The sequence below is a fragment of the Canis lupus genome, chromosome 17 (genome assembly GCF_003254725.2).
Source record: "Canis lupus dingo isolate Sandy chromosome 17, ASM325472v2, whole genome shotgun sequence".
Classification (NCBI taxonomy): Eukaryota; Metazoa; Chordata; class Mammalia; order Carnivora; family Canidae; genus Canis; species Canis lupus.
Window position 1 is genome coordinate 12,333,747 of NC_064259.1, and position 25,527 is coordinate 12,359,273.

Genomic DNA, 25,527 nt, shown 5'->3' on the forward strand with positions numbered 1-25,527 from the left:
TGAACAAATCTTCCTCCTCTTCTGATTTGAGCCCTAAAGTTTTCAGCTTGTTACATATTTAGGATACTAATCTTCTGCACATTAATTATCCAGTTACCTCCATAATTTCTTAGAAGTCCTAAAACTATTTTATTGGACTGCACTGAGTATTGTCCCCAAGACAGATGAGCCTATGAAGTGAGAGAACCAGGCAAGTTCTGGAGGCAAGAACTGGAAACTGCCAATCGAACAGGCATCGTGATCTGGTGGCAAAAGCTTGCTGTCCTTCATCCTGGGTTCTAGGAACAATTCTGCTTGATATGTTCTATGATTTGGGGCAGGTCAGTAAACTCCTCTTGTTTCAGTGTTTCCATTTGTTCACCATGGATTATAAATGCCTGCCCTGACTTCCCTAGAGAAATGATGAGAGAATCAAGTAAAATGACAGATGTTAAAAGACTGTGAAAAGCTAAACCACCACCACCACCACCACCACCACAGAATCATTATTTCATTCAGTAGCAGAAACATAGCAAGACTATTTTGCTTTTGTTTATTGCCAAAGTGTCATGCATGGTAATTTCATGCTAATTTCCTGCAGGTGGTCAGATTTTTATTGGCCCTTATTTGTCTCCTCCCAAGCATCACTGGAGTTTGGAACATATTTTATATTTTCACATACTTAAGAATTTACTTAGCACTTACTATATGCCAGAAACCCTGATAGGTGCTAGGGATACAAGGAAAGATGCTCTCATGAATTCACTGCCCAGGTGCGAAACAAATATGAAAATATATGAGAAGCATTTACGGACTTTAGGGACAAGCATTTAGCCAGGCTATGAGAAAGGCTTCCAGGGAAAGTTGTTGAAGTCCTGAGAAGGGCTGATCCAGGAGAAGAAAAAGGAAAAGGTAGAAATAACAACAAATGCACTGCGATGCTGATTTGCCTGGGACATCGTGAATACTTTAGTTGGACAGACGTGATGGGGGATCAGGGATTTAGACAGCGGTCCTCACAGAGAGATTTTCTTATATTCTCGGAAGCTGATACTCGTTGTTGAGAGTGATTGGGAAAATTTGATGTCAGCGTGCACCCATTTCCTTTCTCGTATGCTTTGTCCTGACGCAAGCAGAGACACTTAAATTCACACTAAGGAGTGGTGATTGGGAAGTGCTTACTCCTTTCTGGGGAGTATGTATGCAAAGGATGATATAACAAATACCCATGTTCTCATCACCTAGAATAACATCTTGTTATTTGTGCTTCTTTTTTTTTCTATTAAATAATAGGATATTAATGATTCATAACAGGCCATTAATGATTAATAATAGGATATTAATGATTAATGAGTAAATGTTTCCACGGGTAGTAGAAACTTCTAATGCTTAGAAAATTCGGGTTCTTTCCTTCTGGCTGCTGGGGGTACCGTACTTCCCTGTCTTGTTTCGGGATCTTGTTACCAGTTCTGGCCAATGCTTTGTGGGTAGACATAAGTCCCTTCTGGGTTAGAACACTCAACTGCTGAGGTGAGACTTTTATCTCTGAAACTTTTATCTCTCCTGTTGCAAAATGCAATGTTCATCTTCCTAGATCCCAGAGAAAGGATGACATTGAGAAGTCACCCCACCTCTGCCACCAATGCCTGATGGACATATAGCCTGAGACATAGATACATCCTATCATTTAAGCCACTGAGATTGAGAATTTGGAGTTTGTTTTGACAGCATAAGTTTACCTAACCAACTGATACATCTTCCAGCCTCAAACCCAATCTTCCCTGTCCAGAGACAACCACGATTATGAAGTCATTGGGAATATTTCCATTCATATTTCCTAAAAATTTCCAAAGTAAGTGTGTGCACTTAATATTTGGTATTATACTTTTAAAGTTTTCATGAAGGCCATCATATGGTATTCTGGTTCTCACCTTTATTTGTTCAACAGTATGGATTTTTAAAACTATCTAGCATGATAACTATATAATTATGTAGATTATGTACATGTTCAGTTTTACCAGATAATGACAAATTCCTCTTCAAAATGGTTCTACTATTTTAATACTCATAGTATATTTCCCAACATTTCTCTTGTCAGATTTTATCTTTTTTGTAAAGTGTAATTTTATTTTTTTTATTTACATCTTGTTTACTAAGGAGATTGAACATTTTTTTCCCATGGTTGTTGAATTTTCAGTTTTTCACTTCTATAAAATATCTGTTCAGATCTTTTGCAATTTTATCTATTATCTATTATGACATTTATAATTTATAGATTTATAATTTGTCTATGATTTCATTATTGATTTGTAAGAGTTAAAAATTATATTCTGCATACCACTCCATTGCCTATTATGTGTTACTGATTCCTTCATTTAATGGGTTGTTTGCCTTAACTTTGTGATGTCTTTTATATATACAAGAGTTTAATTTTGATGAAGTCAACTTATAGTTTCTGTTCCTTCTTTAAGAAAGCTTTTTCTGATCAAAGACAAAAAGATATTTTCTAATATTTTGATCTAAATCTATAAAGTATATTTTTCAATTTTGTTTACATCTTTGATACACATGGATTAGACTTGAGAAAATGGTATAAGAAAGGCATCATTTTTTTCTTTTTTGTTGGAATAGCCATTTGTCCAAGCATGATACTTTCTTCTTTGTTTTCTAATACTTCTCTTAACACAAATCAAGTTTATGTCTATCCCTCTTCACATACTACACTGTTGTGATTAATTTATTTATATGGTGCATCTTGATATCTGGTAGATAATGTACCTATTTTTCCCTGATTTTTTTATTTATTTATTTATTTATTTATTTATTTATTTATTTATTTATTTAAAAAATTTTATTTATTTATTCATGAGAGACACAGAGAGAGAGGCAGAGACACAGGCAGAAGGAGAAGCAAGCTCCATGCAGGGACCTGACATGGGACTCCATCCCGGGTCTCCAGGATCATGCCCTGGGTTGAAGGCGGCACTAAACCGCTGAGCCACCCAGGCTGCCCACTGATTTTTAAAGAAATTTTTGGATTTTTCTCTTTGATATGGACTTTAGAATATATATCCTGATAAAATTTTTAATTAATTTTAAGTATTTTTCTTCTATTTTTTTTCTTTTTCATAGACTAGGGATTGGCAAACTATAACATATGGATCAAATCTGGTCTACCTCCAGTTTTTATAGAAAAAGTATTAGTGGTACCATCGCATTCATTTTTTTATGTATTATCTATAGGTGTTTTTATGCTTCAATGGCAGAGCTGAGTAGTTGCAATAGAGACCGTATGGCCTGAAATGTCCAAAATATTTACTATTTCATCCTTGATAGACAAATGTTGTCAACCCTTGAAACAGACAATCACACCAGTTATCACCAAGGGTGGTTAAGACTAGGTCTTTAGGGGATCCCTGGGTGGCGCAGCGGTTTGGCGCCTGCCTTTGGCCTGGGGCGCGATCCTGGAAGCCCAGGATCGAATCCCACGTCGGGCTCCCGGTGCATGGAGTCTGCTTCTCTCTCTGCCTGTGTCTCTGCCTCTCTCTCTCTCTGTGTGACTATCATAAATAAATAAAAATTAAAAAAAAAGACTAGGTCTTTAAAATATTTATCTATCCATTTCTTTTTCTTATCTTATTGCATGGATTAAGACTTTTAGTACAATGTTAAATATTGATGCATATATGGGTCATCCTTGTCTCATTTCTGAGTTTACTGGGAATACCTTCAGAATTTCACAATTAATATAATTCAGGAAGTTCTTGGTAGCTGCTTTTATGAAATAAGAAAATTTTCTTCTGTTCATAATTCACTAAATATCTCTATCATAGGGATCCCTGGGTGGCTCAGTGGTTTAGCGCCTGCCTTTGGCCCAGGATGTGATCCTCGAGTCCGGGGATCGAGTCCCACGTTGGGTTCCCTGCATGGAGCCTGCTGCCTGTGTCTCTGCCTCTCTCTCTCTGTGTCTCTCATGAATAAATACATAAAATCTTAAAAAAAAAAAAAGATCTCTATCGTAATCGATGCTAAATTCTACCTAATTAATTTTCTACATATCATATAGGTTTTCTTTTCTAATTTCTTTAATGTGATAAACTATTATTGGTGGGTCTTCTGTTTATGAACTACTTCTGTAAAAAATATTTTATTTATTTATTTATTTGAGAGAGAAACAGAAACAGAGAGAGCAGAGAGGGTGAGGGACAAGCAGTCTCTGCACTGAGCACAAAGCCTGACACGGAGTTTGATCCTATGACCCTGACATCATTGCCTGAGCCAAAAGTCATGAACTGATGTCTCCAATGACTGAGCAACCCAGGTGATCCTGTTGTTAGATTATTTTTGAAATTCTATGGGAAACTCTAATATAAACTTCTGAGTTGAAAGAACTGAATTTTATTTACATTTTTGCATTTGTGTTTACAAACAAAATTGGTTTGTTTGCTTGTTTGTTTTGTTTTTACTACCCTTGTTTGGGTATCAAAATTATAATAGCCTTCGAAAATTATGCAGGTAGCTCTCTTTGTTCTCAGAAATAGTTGTGTGTGTGTGTGTGTGTGTGTGTGTGTGCTTTAAAATAAACAATAATTATCTGTTTCTTGAAACTATAACTCACTGTGATGCTCCCTGAAGAAGGGACACTTTTTAATTATCTATCCTGAATGAGATTGACTTGCCTAGGATTTTAATTTTCCTTAAGTCAATTTTGGAAATTTATATTTCTCAAGAGAATGGTTAAATCTAAATTTCAAATTTATTAACATAAAATTTTGCAATGCACTATTACGCATTTTTAAAATTTTTTACTCTTAGTAATTATATAACTTGACATGTGATCTTTTTATTTTTAATATATTTGATATTATTCATATTCATTTTCTCTCATTTTCAAAATCGTGCTGGGGTTTATATATCGTTAGACTTTTAGCATGTAAGCTTTTGATTTTAGTGATCATTGTGATGAATTTCTGTGTTTGTTTTCTTTATTTTTACCTCATATATTGAGTTAATCAAATCATATTCTATAATTCCTGTATCCCATTTTCAATTTATTTAACTCTTTGTTACTTCTCATTTTTGATTTTTTGAGGTGTATTCTGTTTTTTTTTTTTTAGTTTCTTAAATAGAGAACTGAATTCACTTTTATCCTATATCTTTTTATTTGTGAGTAAATGGATTTAACAATTTTCATCTGTTGCTTTAGCTATATCCCAGAAATTGTTTTGTTTTGTTAAGATTTTATTTACTTATTCATGAGAGACACAGAGAGAGAGGCAGAGAAAGAAGCAGAGAGAGAGAAGCAGGCTCCATGCAGGGAGCCCCATGTGGGACTTAATCCTGGGTCTCCAGGATCACACCTTGAACCAAAGGCAGATGCTTCAACCGCTGAGCCACCTAGGCCTCCCTTTATCCAGAAATTGTGAACATGAATAACCTAAATGTTTTACTGTGTAAGCCTTCCTTTATTTTTAGGCACTAAATATTTAAAATTTCCATTTGGCCTTCTTTTACAGTCAGCTGGACTTTTTTTCATAAAATTTTGTTAAAACGTTTCAGTTTGGGAAGTTTCTATCAACATATCTTCAAGCTTACTGATGGTTTCCTTAGCCTTGTGCATCAAAATAATTCTTTGTTTCTGTTACAATATTTTTGATTTCTAGCATTTGCTTTTCATTATCTTTTAGAGTTTCCAATCTGTTCTTGCATATTGTCCATTTTTTCCATTAGAACCTTTAGCATATCAATGATAGTTATTTTAAATTCCTGGTCTGATAATTCCAAAATCTACCATATATGAGTTTGGCTGTGATGCTTGCCTTGTCTCCTCAAACAGTGTTTTTTTCCTCCCTTCTTCCCTCTCTCCTCAGATCCCCCCTCCCTCTCTTCCTTCTTCTTTCCTTTTCTTCCATCCCTTCTTCTTTCCTTCTTTCTTCCATCCTTCCTTCCCTCCCTTTTTCTCCTCCTCCTCCTCCCCCTCCTCCTCCTCCTCCTCCTCCTCCTCCTTCTTCTTCTTCTTCTTCTTCTTCTTCTTCTTCTTCTTCTTCTTCTTCCTCTTCCTCTTCCTCTTCCTCTTCCTCTTCCTCTTCCTTCCTCTTCCACTCATTATTTTTGCCTTTTAACATCCTTTGTGATTTATTATTGAAAGCCTACATGATGTATCTATCAGATAAAAGAAACTGAGCTATGAGGTTTTGTATTTATCTGGCTGGGAGTTAAGCTGTGTTATTGTTTCCTTTAGCTTTGATGCTAGAGGCTGAAATTTCCTGTTGTGTCTTTGTTTTATTTCTCCTGTTATCTTTGGGTTTCCCTAGAGACTTCTTCCAAAGTGGGGGCTGAGTCTTGAATTTTCTTTTGGTTTTGATCATGTCTTTTTTTTTTAATTCATGAGAGACACAGAGAGAAGTAGAGACACAGGCAGAGGGAGAAGCAGTACCCCCACAGGGAGCCTGATGCAGGACTTGATCCCAGGACCCCAGGATCATGACCTGAGCCAAAGGCAGGTAGGTGTTCAACCACTGAGCCACCCAGGTGCCCTATCTTTTAGTTTAGATCACATCTTATTAAAGAAGAGCTTTTGTTGACATTGTGATGCTAGGAAAGGGGGAATATGATCTTGTAATTAAGTCTTACTCCTGAAAGTGAGGGGGCCCTCCTAAGGCTAGGCCCCTAGGAGTTTTTAATCTCTCAAACTAGTCTTCACTTCATCTCCAGATATTAGCAATTAAACCTTAACCATTCCTACCAGACTCCACCCAAGACTTCAGCTTCTGCTTCTGTGACTTCAGGTCTCTGATACATAAAAGGTTGTTGATTTTCAGTTCAGTTTTTTCGATTTTTCTTGTTATAAGCAAAGGAATGAAAGTTTCCAAGTTCTTTACATGTTAAAGTGGAAACCGAAAGTCTCCACTTTTGAATTAAAGAAGTTTTTGTTTAGTCTTACTTGCATTTTGATCAAAGAACACATTTTTATTTATATCCTAATATATATTTAGTTTTTAGAACTGATTCTCATGTACTTGAAAATAATGCATAGTCTCCATGTTTGGGTTTCATAGGGTTTTTTTTTTTGTTGGTTTTTAATTGACTTACAGTTCTAGAATTTCTTTTCCTTATATTGTTCTTTTTCTACATTGTGATTTCTATTTACTCCTCTATTTCTGCAAACATTTAAAAATACTTATTTTACAATTTTTAAAAACATTATTCTATTATCTCTAAGATTGTTCTTCCTCTTGCCTCTTCTTCCTGGTCATTCATTTTCTCATATGGTTTATAATATTGGCTATGATCTAGTTGTCAGTGAGGATAGTTTCCATGAGAAACACATGTGACTTGCTTTAGCTGATGGTTTCTCATTTGTATCTGCTGGGACTTTCTGGATTTAGATGTACTGGATTGATGTTTACATTTATTTATTTATTTATTTACTCAGGGTCCTAAACTATTCAGGTGGCTTAAATCTGGATCCTTCATTGTGTTCTGATGACCTGCAGGTGTGTGTATTTTTGTGCATAGGCCTAGGTGAGTAGGCAACTTCATTACAGCTTTCTTGGATTAGTTGGGCATGATTTTCTTACCAATTGCAATGCTAGTGGCTGCAGAATCAATTCAGGCCACTCAGTTCCAGCTGCCCACCCACATGAGGCTGCTGGCTAAATTTCTCTCTCTGTGTGGGCATTAATCCCTAGTCCCAGCTGTTAAGGCTCATAACAGGTTCCAAATCTCCTGTAACACTTTGCAGTTTTAACTCTCACTTACCATTTTTGAGATTCCCTCTCTTTTTTTCAATTTGGGATTTTCCCTTCTTGGTCTCAAGTTAGAGCTATGGATTTACAATTGTTAGCTGATTTGTTTTTTTCTATTTTTAAGCCAGCAATTTTATCTTGTTTTGAGTAAAAGGAGCATCTTTTAGCTCACTTTGCCTTCCTTTTCAGAGCACGGGGGACACACATATTCTGAAAGGGATAGACAAAACTTTAGTGGAAAGGAAGTCTCTCCTGTGGGCAGCCAGACACTCGGTAGGTGCACAGGCAACACTGGGCTGAAGCTGGCTTATTCTTTTTTTTTTTTTTTTTTTTTAATATTTTACTTATTTATTCATGAGAGACACAGAGAGAGGCAGAAACATAGGCAGAGGGAGATGTAGTCTCCTTGCAGGGAGCCAGATGTGGGACTCAAGCCCAGGACCCCGGGATCACAACTTGGGCCAAAGGCAGACACTAAACCACTGAGCCACCCAGGTATCCCAAGCTGGCTTATTTTTTACTTCAAATCATGTCACTTATTTAGCAAAGAGGCAACCCTGCCCAGTTGCACAACTCACCCTTGCATTGTACCTTTCTTTGGCTTCTTAAGGCCCCAGAGGCTGTGCCTGACTCTCCAGGACCTGTCCCGTCAGTGCTTGCTCTGAGTGATGCCCAGCTAGATTTCTAAGAGACACCTCATCCTGGAGTGTGTGCTTAGCCCCCATGGGAAGTCCTCTGTCTGTCCCTATAGGAAAACAGGACACCTGAACATTGAGCTGTGGCTGTAGTTGTTGCATAGACACTCATGCCTTTAGAATGGATGTTCCCTTTGTCTCAATCTGGGTCAATCCCTAGGCTAAAAAGACTTTAGCTAGAATATGTGATTGCAGCTAAAGATACCTGAAGACATAAAAGACCTTTATTCTGTTTCAAAATTCATAAACTTGAAAAAAGTTATCAATATTGTTTGATGACTTCAAACTTCTAAGGCAATGTCTCCCTTAGTCCACATTTAAACATTTATTTAAAGAAAATTATCCATACCCCAAGGTTACTAAGTAATGAAAATAACGCTATGTGAGTTCATTAGTCTCTAATACGATTTTTCTCCTCATTTTATTTCCCAATAAGGAAAGCTTTTCCAAATGATGTATTTCAGAGGCTGAAGAGAAAGAATTATGATTGGTTTCTGCATGGCTATTATCAACCATAAGAGAAAAATTCAGCTAGTTTGCAATTTTCAAAGAAGTGGAGAGATTACTTTGTTAATGTCTATTCAGTTCATTTTCTATTTGGGGAATTGAAAATTCGAGTGTGGTTGCAGAGAAATGACGAGTGAGAGCTTCAATTGCAGTATAGTGGCAGGGCTCCATCTGCAGAACTTCTTTGCAGTTGCTTATGGAGAAGGTGAATAAGAACTCTGGCCTTGTGCCCTAGAATTGCACACTTATCCTAAATGAAGACTTATGGTAAAAATCACTGTTGTCAGCAAAACAGCATTTCTTAAGTGACCCTCTGTGCCTAGTTTCTTATGAAGGCTGAAAATCTACAAAGTTTTAGTTAGAGATGGTGTATGAGGTTGTTGATGTTATTACAAGGGTGATTATCTTACTCAGAGGACATACAAATTTACCTGAACAGGTAAATCAATTACATAAAGAACTGGTGTGGGGCACCTGGGTGGCTCAGTGGTTGAGCATCTGCCGTTGGCTCAGGTCGTGATCCCGGGATCCTGGGATTGAGTCCCACATCAGGCTTTCCTCAGTGAGCCTGCTTCTCCCTCTGCCTGTGTCTCTGCCTCTCTTGCTCTGTGTCTCTCATGAATAAATAAATAAAATCTTTAAAAAAAGAAAAAGAAAAAGAACTGATGTATTGAAACTCTCTATAGGCTGAGGGGAATGTGTTGGAAAAAGTGCTGGAAGGGAAGATGAGAGGCCTGGCTGTCAGTTAGTCCAGGCTATGATAGTACTCAGCTGAGGGATCCCCCAACTTCCCTGAACCCCACTTTCCTCGTGTGAATGGGGGCAAAATTGGAAAGTTAGATAACAGTGATGAAAAAGTCACACACTATTTCCTTACCTGTGATCAATAAAACATGATTCCCTGCCTCCAAGAAGCTCAGTCGAGAAAAACAAAGAGCCCCTAGTAACATGGCCAAGACCATGGCAGCAGTGCAATGATTTCTGGCCAATGGTACTGAAGTGCTGCAGGAAGAAGCCAGCACTGGAAGAGGGGGGTTATCAAGTATGGATTTCAGAGGAAGGTACTGGCAAATGTGTGTCTGGAAAGAAGAACTCTACATGACTCAGTAAGAAATCCAGGTTGGGTAAAGGCATGAGTAAAAGCCTTAGTGGAGCTGTTGTCAGCTTATGGATCCGACACTGGGCACTGAGCCTAAGAAAGAGAAGCCTCCAGGAACACATGAAAATAATTTCCATAAAGAACAGTGGTGCAAGGTCTGCTGGCATGGGGGAGAGAAGGAAATGGGGTCCCCAGTGACCCCAGAGGACAGCGGTTATGGCTAGAGGTGACATTACAGAGAGGCAGAGCTCAGCTCACCTGACAGATGGTGCAGTGGGGCACACTCAGGGTAGGGAGGCAGTGCAACTGTTCTAGCCCAGACATCGCACAGACTTCCGTGCGATGACTGGGCGGTTCTAGTAGCTTTCTGGCCCGTTTTCACACATGTACCACAATAGATCTGTGTTCTGGGAACCTTCAAGGCCTTTCCCTGTCTCTGTGATTTTGAGGAATAACTTTCAGACAGTGTTGCAAAAATCGGAGAGGACTATAGTGTGGAAGGGACTCCCCGGTCATTGGCTACATTCAGGCAGAGCTGGATGGCCATCGGCAAGGCTGCCAGAGGGGGTTACTTGGACCCTGGGTCAGCCCCCATGGTTGCTGAGGTTCTCTGGGTTTTACTAAGTGAGAGGGGGGCCGGTCAAGGAGAGCTGGCAGGGAGAGGACTTGGGTCACCTGGATCGCAGATCTGGAAACACACTGTTGGCAGCAGCAGGTGGACCCCCAGAGGCCAAAGGCACCTGAAGGAAGGCTGCAGGGGCCTGGGCTAGCAAGGATGAGGGGAGGAGGAGGGCAGATTGGAGGGAGGCTGTGACAGAAGGGCAGAGCCAACTGGCCGAGAACTCACTCAGAGAGGGAAGGGGAGGAGGTGACATGGTTGTTCCGGGAATGGGAGGAAAGACTGTGGGCGAACACAAGCCGAGCAAGATGAACGAATGAGTCTGTCCCTGCCAAGTTTGGGCTGGGCGGTGGGATGGAAGCTCCGGTTTATGTGTCCTTGCAGAGGCTGTCGAAGGAGTTCAGGGTGTCACCGCGAGGGCACAGATGGAGCCATCCGGTCAGGGCACATAGAGCTCAGTCCCCTCCCTAGGGAGAAAGAGCCTGAACCCAGGCAGTCACAAGCTAGGCCCAAACTGAAGAGTGAACCCAGAGAAGGTGGATGCAACCCATTTGGTTTGCTCCTGGGAGCTGGAGGCCTGAAAATGTGCATGTTGATCCCAATGCCAACCTTCAGACTTCCCCTGGGGTTCAGGGGTGGGTGCTCAGCAAAAACAGATGAATCTGAAGGATGAGGTCAAAATGTTCGCTCTGCTATTATGCGCTAAGGAAAACAACTTAAATTTTGATGGTTTTCAAGATAGCTGTGTTAGAGGAAGCATGTTACTATTCTCCAGAATCTCAAGAACCATCTCGCAATCCTCTAGACAAAATACCATGGAGCCAGTAGAGGGAGGAACACGGTTCTGTAGGGGAAAGAGGAGAGACGGGGCTGAGAGCAGAAGAGGGGGGATGGAGCACAGCATTAGCCCAGGTAGGCTTATTTCACTAAGCATTCACTAGAGGGGTTGTGGGAACTCAACACCAGGGCAGGAATTTCCGTGCTCACAGTGGCACCCATTCCACTAGCAGTTGATTCTGACCTGTACATATAAATGCACTTGGTCCCATTGGCCTGGGTGCCCTTGGATGATACCTCCTTGAACCTGACTCTACTAGCACAGTGCCAGTCACTCGCTGGAGATTTCTCGAGCTGTTTTCACAATAAAACTTGTCTTCTAAGCAGATTTCTTCCCCTCTGGGTAGGCACCATCCCTGATACCCCGGCCCACACTAGCCGTGAGCCTGACACCTCCGGATGTAGAAGCCTATAAAAGAAAACCAGGCCAGAGGCCACTGATAGGGTGTTCTGGAATCCCTGACAACAGCCTGACCAGGTTCTTCCCTCTATTCCCAGCAGTGACGGGTCTACACAAAGGCCATTTCTGTGCCACTTTGTATAGAGGGCCTTCTTTTTGTTTCTGCTCGCTGGTTCTTATCTGACCCCATGTCTCCACCAGGCTGGTGCTTCAGTTTCTACTCATCTCCACTTTCAATTCCCATTCTCTGTGTCCACTGAGGCTCAACATTTGATACTCAGACTAAGAACTCCGAACAGAAGGGAAGCAAACGGGCTTGGGAGAGGCATTGGGACAGATGGAAGGAGGAGGCCTCTGCTTCAAATAAAAGAGCAATTTTCTCATTATGAAGCTATAGTACGTTTTCTGAGAGACTCTAATTTTGGAGGAAATGATCCTTGGAAAAGGGTTGGGTAGATGAAAGAAATAAATGACAAAGAAATATTTGAAGGTGGGTTGGTACAGATCATAGAGTCAGTTAAATGTCAGATCAAGTGATTTCCTAGGATTTTACTCATTTGCTCTTCTTCTTATTCACCTTTCTCTGTAACACAATTTATCAAAAGGTTGCTATTGGAAGAAGTCATGGGTTAACACTCACAATAACTTGGATTTTCAGAGGAAATGACAATGGTTAGTTTTTCATTTGTATGTAATTAAATGGACTTGCCCTCAAATCTCTACAGACTGGTTAGCCAGAAGAAAACCAAACATGCTCCCACACATGCCAAATACACGTGGAACAAAACAAACACTATCCAGACCCAAATTTCAATCTAGTAGAAAGCTTATTCTGATCTTGAAATTTAAACCGTCTCTTGAGACATTATTCACTCTCTCTTTGGATAAAAACTTCCCCATCACTTTGGGATCCCACCCCTTCATGCTCCAGTGACTGGACAGAGTCTGGGTATGTGAGAGGAAGATAATATGGCCTGTGACCCTGGGAGAGCAGAGACCATAGGCATTATTCTCATCTGCAGAATCACACTTTGTCCTACCCAAGAAACTGCCCTTCGTCAGGTGATTGACAGCAAGAACATCCCTCCTTTCTGCGAGATAGGTCACATCTTAACACTCCAGAAGCTAAGTAAAGAAGAGAATCTTCAAATCTAAAGACCCAGAAAGTGCTGCTTGAGATGAATTAAAATAAGCAAAGGCTTGAGGATTAGATGATCACTTCTCTGTGGCAGTGCTGGAAGCTCAAAACAACAGGACATGCTTTTTCAAGGTTATGAGGTAAAATCATTTTGAAACTAGAATCCTAGAACAAACTCCAGCTAAATTTCAGAGAGAACAAAGTGAAGATTTTTGAGCAGTGTGAGGACTCATAAAATTTATCACTCAGGGAGTCTTCGAATAAGCTTGTTGAAGCATGGATTTTGGCAGATAGATACTAAATTCCAGAAAAAAAGAATGATACAGGTACCTGATACAGGTATATGTAATGATACAGAGCATTAAAGAATGCTCTTACCAAATAAGTAAGTAAATAAACAAACAAAACCACACCACACAAATACCAGCAGCCAATAAAGCTAATGGTCAGGGATCCCTGGGTGGTGCAGGGGTTTAGCGCCTGCCTTTGGCCCGGGGCGCGATCCTGGAGACCCGGGATCGAATCCCACGTCGGGCTCCCGGTGCATGGAGCCTGCTTCTCCCTCTGCCTGTGTCTCTGCCTCTCTCTCTCTCTCTCTCTCTCTCTATGTCTATCATAAATAAATAAATAAAATCTTTAAAAAAAAATAAAGCTAATGGTCAAAGTGACTATTTTAGCACACTTTAAAAATATTTTAGCGCCAATCTGAATACAGAAGGAGGCCTAAGTTAGAGGAAGAAGGTGAAACTAAGGTCTTGCCTTGCTGATGTAAAGGATGTGAATACGAGCTGGGTCAGCAGTTGGTAAGTCATGTAACGATTTCAGGGCTTTCGCCAGCAGAAGTGAAGTAGGATGCACAGACATTAAAATGCTAGAGGAGCAAAATGAAAAAGGAAAACTCAACGGATTAAAACAAACCCAAGATAGAGAAATAAAAAGAAACACCAAGAAAGTGGACTAAAGAGAAAATACGAATGCGAAAATAAGCCCAACAGACATAATTGCAATGAATACAAATGAAAGAAAACCTCAGATACGGTGCCAGCTCTGAGCCATGTACAAGTAACACACCTAAAACAGAAGGACAAAAAAAAAAAAAAAAAAATTAAAACAGAAGGACACACAGAAGGCACAATTTAAAGCAACTGTTTTATCTACGCCAGGCACATGGCTGTAGAACAAATGCCCAAATAGCAATATTAAGTTTAGGTAAGAGAAAACTGAAAGCGAAGATTTCTAAGCAGGACAACAGACACATGAAATATTTTATACGATTTATAATCTTAAGAAGATATGAATCACGGATTTTTTTTTTTTAGATCTCTAACAATCTCATTTCAAAAGACAAGAAAAACTGACACATTCTAAGGGAACTGGACAAATCCACATTCATGTGTGACATGCTAATACACATTTTTCTGAAATTGGCAGATTACGTAAATAATAAAAAAGGATTGAGAACTGAGCTTTCTGATTCCTCCCCACAACGGTGGGCCATAGATGGGTCACTCAAGTGCTGAGATATTGATCCACGTGGCCATGGAGTGGTCTGGTGGGACCTGTGGCAGCCACAACCTTGAATCAATTACCTCAGGCTTCAAGCACCTCTGTTATTTTCTGAAGGTGCCATCCAAATAAATTTGTTCGTGAGCTGTACTCTGACTTGAGCAAATTTGGAAATGACTGAGGAAAATTAAATGAAATCTGAAGCATGATGTGTTGGAACATGCGTGATATATCACATGTATTTGTATCATATGTATTTGCATATAATTTCTATGACACTTCATACCAATAAAGAGGAAGAACACATCTTTTTCTAAAAGCGTAAATAATACAAAAAACTGACGTGTTACATCTCAAAGAAAATCTTAATGAAATATATAAAAAAAGAAAGCATTTGTATAGATTTTATTCTCTGGCAATATTGTAATAAAGTTAGAAAATACATCACAAGGATGGGTTACACTAAAAAGCTACTAATTTCAAATAAAAAAAATTTTCACACATCATCCTGATACTTTTTGTGCACTTTTCCATATGTATGTTATGCTTCAGTTAGAAGGCTAGAATAAAAAAATCTTACATAAGCTTTGAATTAAAGGCAGAAAATATCTATTTAGGAAAAAGGTACAAGTGTACTACATTTTAAAAGCTATAGCATGTCAGTTTGGTAGTCTTCATAGGAAAATATATAGTCTTATTTTCACATAACAGAAAAACAAATGGAGAATAAAAGAAGTGAGCATACAATTTAAAGAGGTAGAAAAAAAAAACCTGAAAATAAAATGATAATTTTTGACAAAGAGAAAAGCAAAATTATGGAAATAAAAGTGACTTGAACAGTTAAATGAAGTGATGATTTTTTTAAAAGATTTTATTTATTCATGAGAAACAGAGAGAGAGAGAGAGAGAGAGAGAGAGGCAGAGACACAGGCAGAGGGAGAAGCAGGCTCCGTGCAGGGAGCATGATGCGGGACTTGATCCTGGGAACTCCACATCGATGTCCTGGGTCAAAGGCTGGCGCCAAACCTCTGAGCCACCCAGGAATCCCTTGATGATTCTTTGAAAACATCGATAAAGTGGGAGATCTCTCTCAATCCAAAACCCAAAAAATAGTAAAAAAAAAAAAAAAAAAAAAAAAAAAAAGGAAAGGAACAAATATGAAGATTAGTAAATGATAATGATTAAAAATAATAAAAATAGGGATCCCTGGGTGGCGCAGCGGTTTGGCGCCTGCCTTTGGCCCAGGGCGCGATCCTGGAGACCCGGGATCGAATCCCACGTCGGGCTCCCGGTGCATGGAGCCTGCTTCTCCCTCTGCCTGTGTCTCTGCCTCTCTCTCTCTGTGTGTGTGACTATCATAAATAAATAAAAAATTAAAAAATATAATAAAAATAATGCTTTTTTTCTTAATGAAAATAGTAAAACTAAAAATCATGGGTGATTTTTCTGGTGATGCAAAATTTAGGAAAATTGAACCAATAAAAGTAAACAGACCTATCTATTAATGTGAGAGAAATGGGGGGGAGATAGCCAAGATCCAGCCCTATAAAGGATTCTTCTCCAGGTAACTTTTGTAAGTGAGATAATTCCTGTGTTGCATTAACTGTTCTAAAGGCACAGAAAAACAGCCAATTTAATATCCTGAGAATAAGACCTGAATATGACTAACATACACACATGTGTGCGTGTGTATACATGCTCACAAATCTTTGTCAATCTCCCAAGCATATATGCAAAACTCAGAAGTAGCATACTTACACTATTGAGTTTTGCAGTGGAATTAAAAGAATAGTGTATTATTCTAAGGTTTCTCCAACACTTGCCATGTAATAGTGGTTCTCCATCAAGAAAACAATGAAATTCACTATTTAGCGCATAGAAGGACAAGAGCTATTGGATCATCTAAACAGATATCAGAAACATTCTTGATAACATGCACACACATTCCTCAGAAAGTGAACAACAGAGGAAACCTCTTCCTCCCATAAAATGAGTCTACATAGTTATACAATTCCCTCAATGAAATCAAAGAGTAAGAGGCATAAATACTGGAAAACAAAAACGATATTTGTAGACCATTTATCATTATTTCAGTGATAACATGAACATATAAGAATAACAAATTGTGTTACGAGGCTAGACTCAAGACCAACATGAAATCTGAATTACTTGGAAATTATAAGGAGAGGGAAAAAAAAAAAACAAGTACTTCCTATGGCTTCAAAATGATTAAAAATACCTAGAGAAAATGCTAACAAAAATATGCCCAGCCTTTGGAAGGTACATTAGAGAACCACTGAAGGATATAAAAAGAATACCTGAATAGAAACAGCCTAATGTTATAAAAATATCACTTCTCCATGAGTCAATTTATAAATTCAATACAGCTCTATCTGGATCCCCAAGAGATTCTTTAAAAGACATTTATTTATTTATTTATTTTAGAGAGAGAGAGAGAGCATGAGTGGGAGGGGCTGAGAGAGAGGGAGAAAGAGAATCTGAAGCAGACTTTGCCCTGAGCTTGGAGCCACACCAGGGGCCCAATCTCAGCACCCTGAGATCAGCAAAACCAAGAGTCTGATGCTTAACCCTGCTCCCCCACCACAAGATTTTAAGTCCAAACTTTAAATTTAGAGTGAAATCTTCTCCCCTCCCCCCAGGATGAATGTGTTTTTGCAAGAAGCCTTACACTATTTCTTCATTTCTCCACCTTACCTTACCTGCACCCTGCACCCCTCAACCTACCCCTGCAGACACAGGCTTGGTGCCTCTGCAGCCAGCCTTCCTGCTCCGTGGGTCTGGGAGATGCTCAGTGTGTGCTCTCTTAGATTCAGTAGAGGGACACCTGAGTGGCTGAGAGGTTGAGTGTCTGCCTTCGACCCAGAGCATGATCCTGGAGTCCTGGGATCGAGTCCCACGTCGGGCTCCCTGCATGGAGCCTGCTTTTCCCTCTGTCTGTGTCTCTGCCTCTCTCTCCATCTCTCATGAATGAATAAAATCTTAAAAAAAAAAAAAAGATTCAGTAGTGCCTGCACTGGGGACCCCTTTCTCCGGGAAGACTTCTTACCTGTGCTTCTCAAGTAGATGGTATTTAGAAGCATCCTTCTGACTCCAATTCGAAAAAAAAAAAATTGCTTTAATCAAGAAAGGATATTAATTTTCTCAAATGTCAGCTTGCTCTCTACAGAAATGATCATAGGGTTTTTCCTTTTTTATCTTGTTAATGTTCTAAATTCTTTTAATAGATTTCCTAAAGCTGACTTACTTTGACATAAAGAAAACGAATCCTACTCATTCCATTTGCTAAAATCACTACAATGGCATCCACTGTGCCCTGAGTAACCTTATGGAACAGTCTTGTTTTTATATCTTGAAATGTACTCTTGGATTTGCTAAAATGTAATTTATTTATACACATACATTTTCTTTTCAAGTGTATTATGTCTGTGGTTTTATTTTATTTTATTTTATTATTTATTTTAAGATTTTGTTTATTTATTCATGAGAGACACAGAGAGAGGCAGAGACACAGACAGGAGAAGCAGGCTCCATGCAGGGAGCCTGACCTGAGACTTGATCCTGGGTCTCCAGGATCACGCCCTGAGTGGAAAGCAGGCGCCAAACTGCTGAGCCATCCAGGGATCCCTTGTGGTTTTATTTTGAATGTCTTTATAACATTTTGATATTAGAATTCAGCTATAAAAATAATTGGGAAACATTCCATCTCTTTCTGTGCTCTAAAAACATAACATGAGAATTATTGAATTCCTAAATGTCTACTTTTAAAAATATTTTGCACCACTGCTGGTTTTAAGTAACTGAGTTTTAATTGTCCTTCAAAGTTATTCATCCATTCAATTTATGGTTTTGTTCACAAGTCAATTTTGGAAATTTATATTTTCATACAGGGTTTTCAAATTCATTTGCATTCCATTATACTTAGAATTGTCTTATAATTAAAATTTTTCCTTTAAGGGCCCACTTCTTGTTACTTTTAAATTCTGCTTTATCTCTTCTATGATATCATTTACTAGAGAATTGGTTTCTCTAGTAAGTATTGGTTTCTTCCCTCAGTTAGCTTTTAATTTTTTAAATTTAATTTTTGTTGTGTTCTGATTCACAATGAATTATGGTTTTATCTTTAGGAATTCTCAGTTATTTCGTTTGCCTTCATTTAACTTTTGAGCTTGATGCTTATTTCATTCATTCTTCATCTTTTTTATTTAGTAATCAGAAATACACTAAACTCATGAATTTCCTTTAGCTATATAAATGGGTAAGTTTTGCTATACTGTGTTTTTATTGTCGGTAATTATTAATTTAGTAATAATTTGTGACATCAATTTTGATTTTTTTGGAACAAGACTGAAAGTGGTTTTTTTTTCAAGATTTTTAACTAGTAATTTCCTCTTTTATTGCAAAATACTTGTTGAATATAGCCTCGATCTTTATTTTGGGACATTTTTCTTTTTTGAGTTTTATGTGATCACTATTCTGTGTACATTTGGAAAAACTATTTTGTTTTTGAGCTTGTTTGATGTACATGTTAGCCTACCATGTTGTTGCTTATTGTCTATTTGTTACAGCAGATTCTGAGGAAACTTTACAAAAAAGCTTTCCTTTACAAATAAGTATTCTATGTCCATTATGAAGTATCTGCTTCAGTAATCTATAATGGCGCATTTGCTGCTTTTTCTTGAATTCTGCTTTGTTATTATAATGCAGTCACCACAAGTTGTATTCTGTTTGTATTTTTCTGGCATAGTTTATTATTTTATTTTAAACTTTCAATATATTTTATCTTCATAACTCATTCACATTTAATATTGATCATGGGTAGACTGACTTCATTCCTGCTATATTATTTTATGCTTTGTTAGTTTTGCTTTCTCATTATTTCCCCTCTGCTGTTTACTGTATTGCTTTGGAAGTCATTAATCCTAATTCATGTCTTCTCATGATTACTTTATATTAAAAAATGCACCTGTGGGGCTCCTGGGTGGTTCAGTTGGTTAAGCATCTGCCTTCGGCTCAGGTCATGATGTCCAGCTCCTGGGATCAAGCCCCATGTCTGGCTCCCTGCTGAGCAGGGAGTCTGCTTCTCCCTCTCCCTCTGCTTCTATCTCCTGTTCTCTCTCTCTCTCTCTCTCTCTCAAATAAATGAATAAAATCTTTAAAAAATGCACCTGTTTATCAATGTCAAGAATGAAGCAGAATGTACATATTTACCACCTTCAACTCAAGCAAGATGACAGCTTAAGCTTTCAGAGTACAGGAGGCTTTGGCTTGTTCTGTTTTGTGTTTAAGTGTGTTCTCCTCCCCCCCCCCCACCCCCCGGAGACTCTGTCTCCCTGTGTCCCCTTTGCTCTGAGTTGCTGAGCTCAGCTTGCTTTTTCCTGAAAATTTTCATATATCCAGTGCTAGTGGTCCATCTAGTCATCTCCATAGAAGGAGGCCAAGCTGGTAACTGAGTCCACCACCACAGAGATTGTAGAATTTTGCAATTCCTTCTATGAAGACACTCTTCCTCATGTCCATCCTGACAATCCAAAGCCATCCCCATGTCCCTGGCTGTCTGTTCATGTGTGTTGAAAATGATGTGAGAGGACTCTAGTTCTGATGAGTTCTGACACATGACTTTATTTTTCTTCTGTCTTTGCTGGACAGTTATCCAGGAGATGTTGCAATATTGGCAGAGAGCTGGGAGGGATAGAAGTGGGATTGGCTTCATTTACTTACTGCCTGGGAGGGTGTCACCTTGCATATAATAACCAGCTGTTCTCTTTGCCCTCCTCTGTAGTCAGGCATGTAGTGTGAGGCTTCACTATTTTGCAGTGTTATTGTACAGCTGTCACCTTGTCCCCTGGCTGATGCACTTCAGTGGGAAGTTGGAAAGGGCAATGGGATGTGGAAGGAGACAAATATAAGGGCCATCCAAACCCTGGAAATCCTATTGGTGCTCTATGGCATAATTATTCGTGTTCTTATCTGATGATCCTGATTAACCTAAAAGTTCCTTGAAGGAATGAGGCAGCATTACATTTCTGTAACACAAAGCACCACAGGCCTTTTGCCATTACTCCTGGATGACTGAATAGTGAGTTAATACCACCGGATTCAAATCCATTTTTATATAGTTGTAAGCTTCCTTGGGGGTTAGAAAGTTTCTTAGGCTGAGTTTCCCAGGGGCAGACTGGGAGGTGAAATTCATGTGCAAATGATTTATGTAGAATGTGTTGCCAGGATAAACCAGTAAGGGAGGGATGGAGGCAAAACAAAAAAGGAGAAAGAGGAAGCAAGCAAACAAGCAAGCAAGGAGGAAATTACGAGCAAAGCTCCAGCCTCAACCTGCTTCCAAGAGGAGCTCTGGAGTGTGAATTGTGCTTCAGAGTTGGTCTCCCCTGGAGCTTCATGGAGTCTCATATTCTAAACTTGGCTAAGAGCCTTAGGGGATTAGGAGTAGTGTGGTGGGTGAGGAAGAATGCAAGCCCCCAGCCCCTCTGACTCTTTGCGCTTTCAGGCAAAGCATCTCCAGAAGCCAAAGGAAGAGTCTCTCAGTTGAGGCCTTACGAATCAGAGACAGAGGGAGAAATGGGTTCTGGAAAAGACCCAAGGGGATCTGGGTGGAGCCCCAGTAGCATCTGCCACAGAAACCTTGTTTTGGTTTTATTTTCTTAAGCCATTGCTTCCCAGAGTGTTGTTCTTTCTCTCAATGTATATACTTGGCCACTTTGAGGCATCTCCCTTTGCTGTAAGCAGATATGGTCAAGCACAGAAAATGCTCATATTGAGCCTTTCCTTCTACAAGATTCTTTGGGGACTACTGATGGCCACCTGCTACTGTCACTTTCACAGAGACTTCCCCTTGTTGCAAAAAGTGAAAGCTTTCCTGAGAAAGCATTCACTGCACAGACATTTTGGTCTAGACTTTGCGTGGATTTGACAAACACAATTGTAAAGATGGCTGGCATTTTTTTAATTAGAAATTTTTAAATTTTTTAATATTTGAGGAACCTCCATACTATTTTTCATAGTGGCTGTGCTAATTTACATTCCCACTAATGGTGCAGTGCACAAAGATTCCCTTTTCTTCATACCCTCACCAATGCTTCTCTCTTACCTTTTTAATAGCCGTTCTGTGGCTTGTGCTTCTGATGCCGTATCCAAAGAAATTCTTGCCAAGACTAATGTCAAGGCGAGACATTCTCTCTATGTCTTCTTCTAGGAGTTTTGTGGTTTCAGATATTACATTTGAGTCTTTAATCCATTTGGAGTCAATTTTTGTGAGGGGTGTAAGATCGGGGTCTAATTTCATTCTTTGCAGATGAATATCAAGTTTTGCTGACACCATTTATTGAGGAGAATATCTCTTCTGCATTGAGTATTCTTGTCTCCATTGTCAAATATTAGTTGACTGGATATGCACGGGTTTATTTCTGGGCTCTCAATCCTGTTCTCTTGGTCTATGTGTCTGTTTTTATCCCAGTACCATAGAGTTTTGATCATTACAGCTTTGTAATATAGTTTGAAATCAGGAAGTGTGATGCCTCCATCTTTTCTTTTCTCCCCTCAGGACTGTTTTGGCTACTTGGGGTCTTTTATGATTCCATATAAATTTTAGGATTCAGCAATCCCACTTATGAGTATTTACCTAAAGGAAATGAAATAACTATCTTGAAAAGATACCTGCATTCCTATGTTCATCACAGATTATTCACAATAGTCAAGACATGGAAATAACCTCCAGGCCCACTGATGTATGAATGGATAGAGAAAATAGTGTAGGGGTGCCAGGGTGGCTCAGTCAATTAAGCGTCTGACCTTTGATTCCAGCTCGGGTCATGATCTCAGAGTCATGAGATTGAGCCCCATGTCAGCTCTGCACTGAGTATGGAGTCTGCTTAAGAGTTCTCTCTCCTTCTCTCTCTGCCTCTCCCCTTACTGGCACTCACTCTCTAAACCTCTCTCTCTCTCAAAAAAAAAAAAAAAAAAGGAAGGAAAGAAAGAAAGAAAGAAAGAAAGAAAGAAAGAAAGAAAGAAAGAAAGAAAGAAAGGAAAGAAAGAAAGAAAGAAATATTTACAATGGAATATTATTCAGCTACAAAAAAGAGGAATCTCGCCATTTGCAACAATATGGCTGGACCTTTAGGGAATTATGCAAGTGAAATAAATCAGGCAAAGAAAAATACTGCGTGATCTCACATGGAGGAGGAATCTGAAAGAGCAAACTCATATAGAAACAGAGTAGAGGGATCCCTGGGTGGTGCAGCGGTTTAGCGCCTGCCTTTGGCCCAGGGCCCGATCCTGGAGACCCGGGATCGAATCCCACATTGGGCTCCTGGTGCATGGAGCCTGCTTCTCCCTCTGCCTATGTCTCTGCCTCTCTCTTTCTCTCTCTCTCTCTGTGTGTGACTATCATAAATAAATAAAAATTTAAAAAAAAAACTTTCTCTTAAAAAAAAAAAAAAAAAAACAGAGTAGAATGGTAGCTGCCAGGGCTGGGGTGGGGAAAAGGAGGAGATATATTGGTCAAAGAGTACAGATGTCCAGTTATAAACTGAGTAAGTTTTGAGGATCTAATGTACAGTGTGGTGACTATAGTTAACTATATTGTATTATATCCTTGAAAGTTGCTAAGAGAGTAGACTATAAATGTTCTCACCACACACACAAAAGTACTGATTAGTAAGTTGTGAATCATATTATTAATTGGTTAATCATGTTAATTAATCTTATGTGGGGGGCTACCTGGATGGCTCACCAGTTGAGTGTCTGCCTTTGGTCAGGGCATGATCCCAGAGTCCCAGGATTGAGTCCCACATTGGGCTCCCTGGGAGGAGCCTGCTTCTCCCTCTGCCTATGTCTCTGCCTCTCTCTGTGTGTCTCTTATGAAGAAATAAGTAAAAATAAAATTAAAAAAATTAAAAAAAACACAAGTCATCACATTATGCACCTTAAACTTTCCCAGTGGCATATCTCAATTATATCTCAATAAAGCTGAATAAAATAAAAATAAATTAAAATTCACATAGCAAATATTATGGGGAAGAATAGGAGAGAAAATGGATGAAAAGAGATTGGCTATGACCTGATTATTGTTGCTGCCGGATAGTGAGTTCATAAGAGTTAAATATACTATCGTGTCTACTTCTGTAACTACTTGAAAGTTTCTATAATAAAAAAGCTTTTGAAAGGAGCAAGAAAATGCTTGGGACTTAGTGGAATTCAAAATCCACACAACCTGCTAATCAGATTTGCCTATGAGTAACCCCAGGCCTGGAAGCTGATTTGATCAGCATCTTCCTGTTTCTTCTCTTAGAAAAAAGCAAAATATCTAGAACATGAAATAGACTGTATAATGTGATTAATAAAAAAATGATAATAATTCAATTTTACTCAATGCCACAGACCATCATAGAATTCCTATTATGGGGGTGCCTGGGTGGTTCAGTCAGTTAAGCGTCTGCCTTCAGCTCAGGTCATGATCCCAGGGTCCTGGGATCAAGCCCTGTGTAGGGCTCCCTGCTCAGCAGGGAGTCTACTTCTCCCTCTGCACCTTCCCCCTGCTCATGTACTCACAATCTTTCTCTCTCTCAAATAAATAAATAAAATCTTCAAAAAAAAAAAAAAAAAAAAAAAGGAAAAGACGAGAAAGGAAGAGAATTCCGATTATGTGCCAGGCAAAGTGTTAGGCTAGGGGAGATTTCACTTGTGAGGTTTCTAATTGTGTGGGGGAAAGGCTCGGGGAGGCTATAGAAAGGACTGGGAAAGATCATTCTGTAGCTTGCAGCTGGTTGTGCTTCTCCAACCTGCCTTACATCAACTTATCTTGGGCAATTAAAATAAACCAACCAGTGAGAGAAGGATGGAAGAACATCATGCAATTTTTTTATGAGTAAATCATAAATTTTAACTATGGAAGGCCATTATTTTATGACAAGTACATTTCAGAATAATCTTTCCTATGATGTACAATGATATAAATTCCTGGGATTAACTACTAAAAGAAATAAATTAAATGAGGATTTAATATTCTATTAGAAAAAGAAGAAAACAAACACACAAAGAAAGAAACCATAGATCTTTTTCACTTTTAAGTCATAGGTGTAAAATTCTCAGATACAACACCAGCAAGCCAAAGTGCATTTAAACGTATACAATGATCTTAATAATATTCTTACTGAATCTATTTTTATTACTTTCTAAAAAGTTTTCCATTTTATCTGAGTTCAAATTTATTGGCACATAATTATTCCTATCTCCTTTAGTTAAAAATCTCTACAAAATCTACAATAGGTCTTTATCTTTTGTAATATTATTTTTAGCCTTCCTTTTTTTGGTTTGTTTTTCATATCTTATTAGGCTTTTGGAAAAAAAAAACCTTTGGAGAAAACAACCATCCCAAATATTTTGTTGACTTATTTTCAATTATTGTTTTGTTTATTAAAATTCTTTTTACTTTTTTTTATGTTATTTTACTTTTCCAACTGCTAGCTCATTTGTTTTCAATTTTTCCTGTTTTCTAAATGAGACATTTGGCTCCTTATTTCTATGTCCTTTTTATCTACATGTCCTAATTTTAGAGTATAGTATATTCTGTTCATTTTTAAATACTGAGTGATTTCTTTTCTTTTTGTTTCATCATGAATTATTTAAAAATGAGTTAGTAGTATCCAACTTCATATACATTTTACTTTTAGTTTAAGTTTTAATATTTACAATCAATAAAATTCATACTTACTGAACTATTTCATCAGCTTCTTAACTCACTGTTTTTCTTCTGGCTTTTTCTTTCTGCTGAATCATAAACTTTAGTATATATATTATTGAGTAAATGCTATAATTTAGAAACTGTTGTTTTACCTTTAACATTTAGGCAAACAATCCGATGGTTTTGTATGATGTATATGAAAAAAGTAAGGGTCAAGATTTATGATTTCCAATGTGAAAGTCTACTTAAACTAGAAAAAGAAATTATTGAAAAGATCCTTTCCCCATG

At 38.6% G+C, this 25,527-nt stretch overlaps 1 long non-coding RNA gene across 15 annotated transcripts in view; it reads left to right on the plus strand.

The window, feature by feature from the left end:
• The window catches only part of LOC112664790 (uncharacterized), a 45,498-nt gene that overhangs the window by 7,884 nt on the left and 12,087 nt on the right, over nucleotides 1–25,527 (plus strand). For 2 of the 15 annotated variants that reach the window (XR_007403223.1, XR_007403224.1), the window contains 4 exons: nucleotides 165–320; nucleotides 1,743–1,831; nucleotides 4,148–4,300; nucleotides 6,379–6,482. The exons of 9 other annotated variants lie outside the window; for them this stretch is intronic. This is a non-coding gene — a long non-coding RNA (uncharacterized LOC112664790). The remainder of the gene's footprint in view (nucleotides 1–164; nucleotides 321–1,742; nucleotides 1,832–4,147; nucleotides 4,301–6,378; nucleotides 6,483–25,527) is intronic. 4 more of the 15 variants (XR_007403226.1, XR_007403227.1, XR_007403225.1 and 1 more) reach the window with 3 other exon arrangements.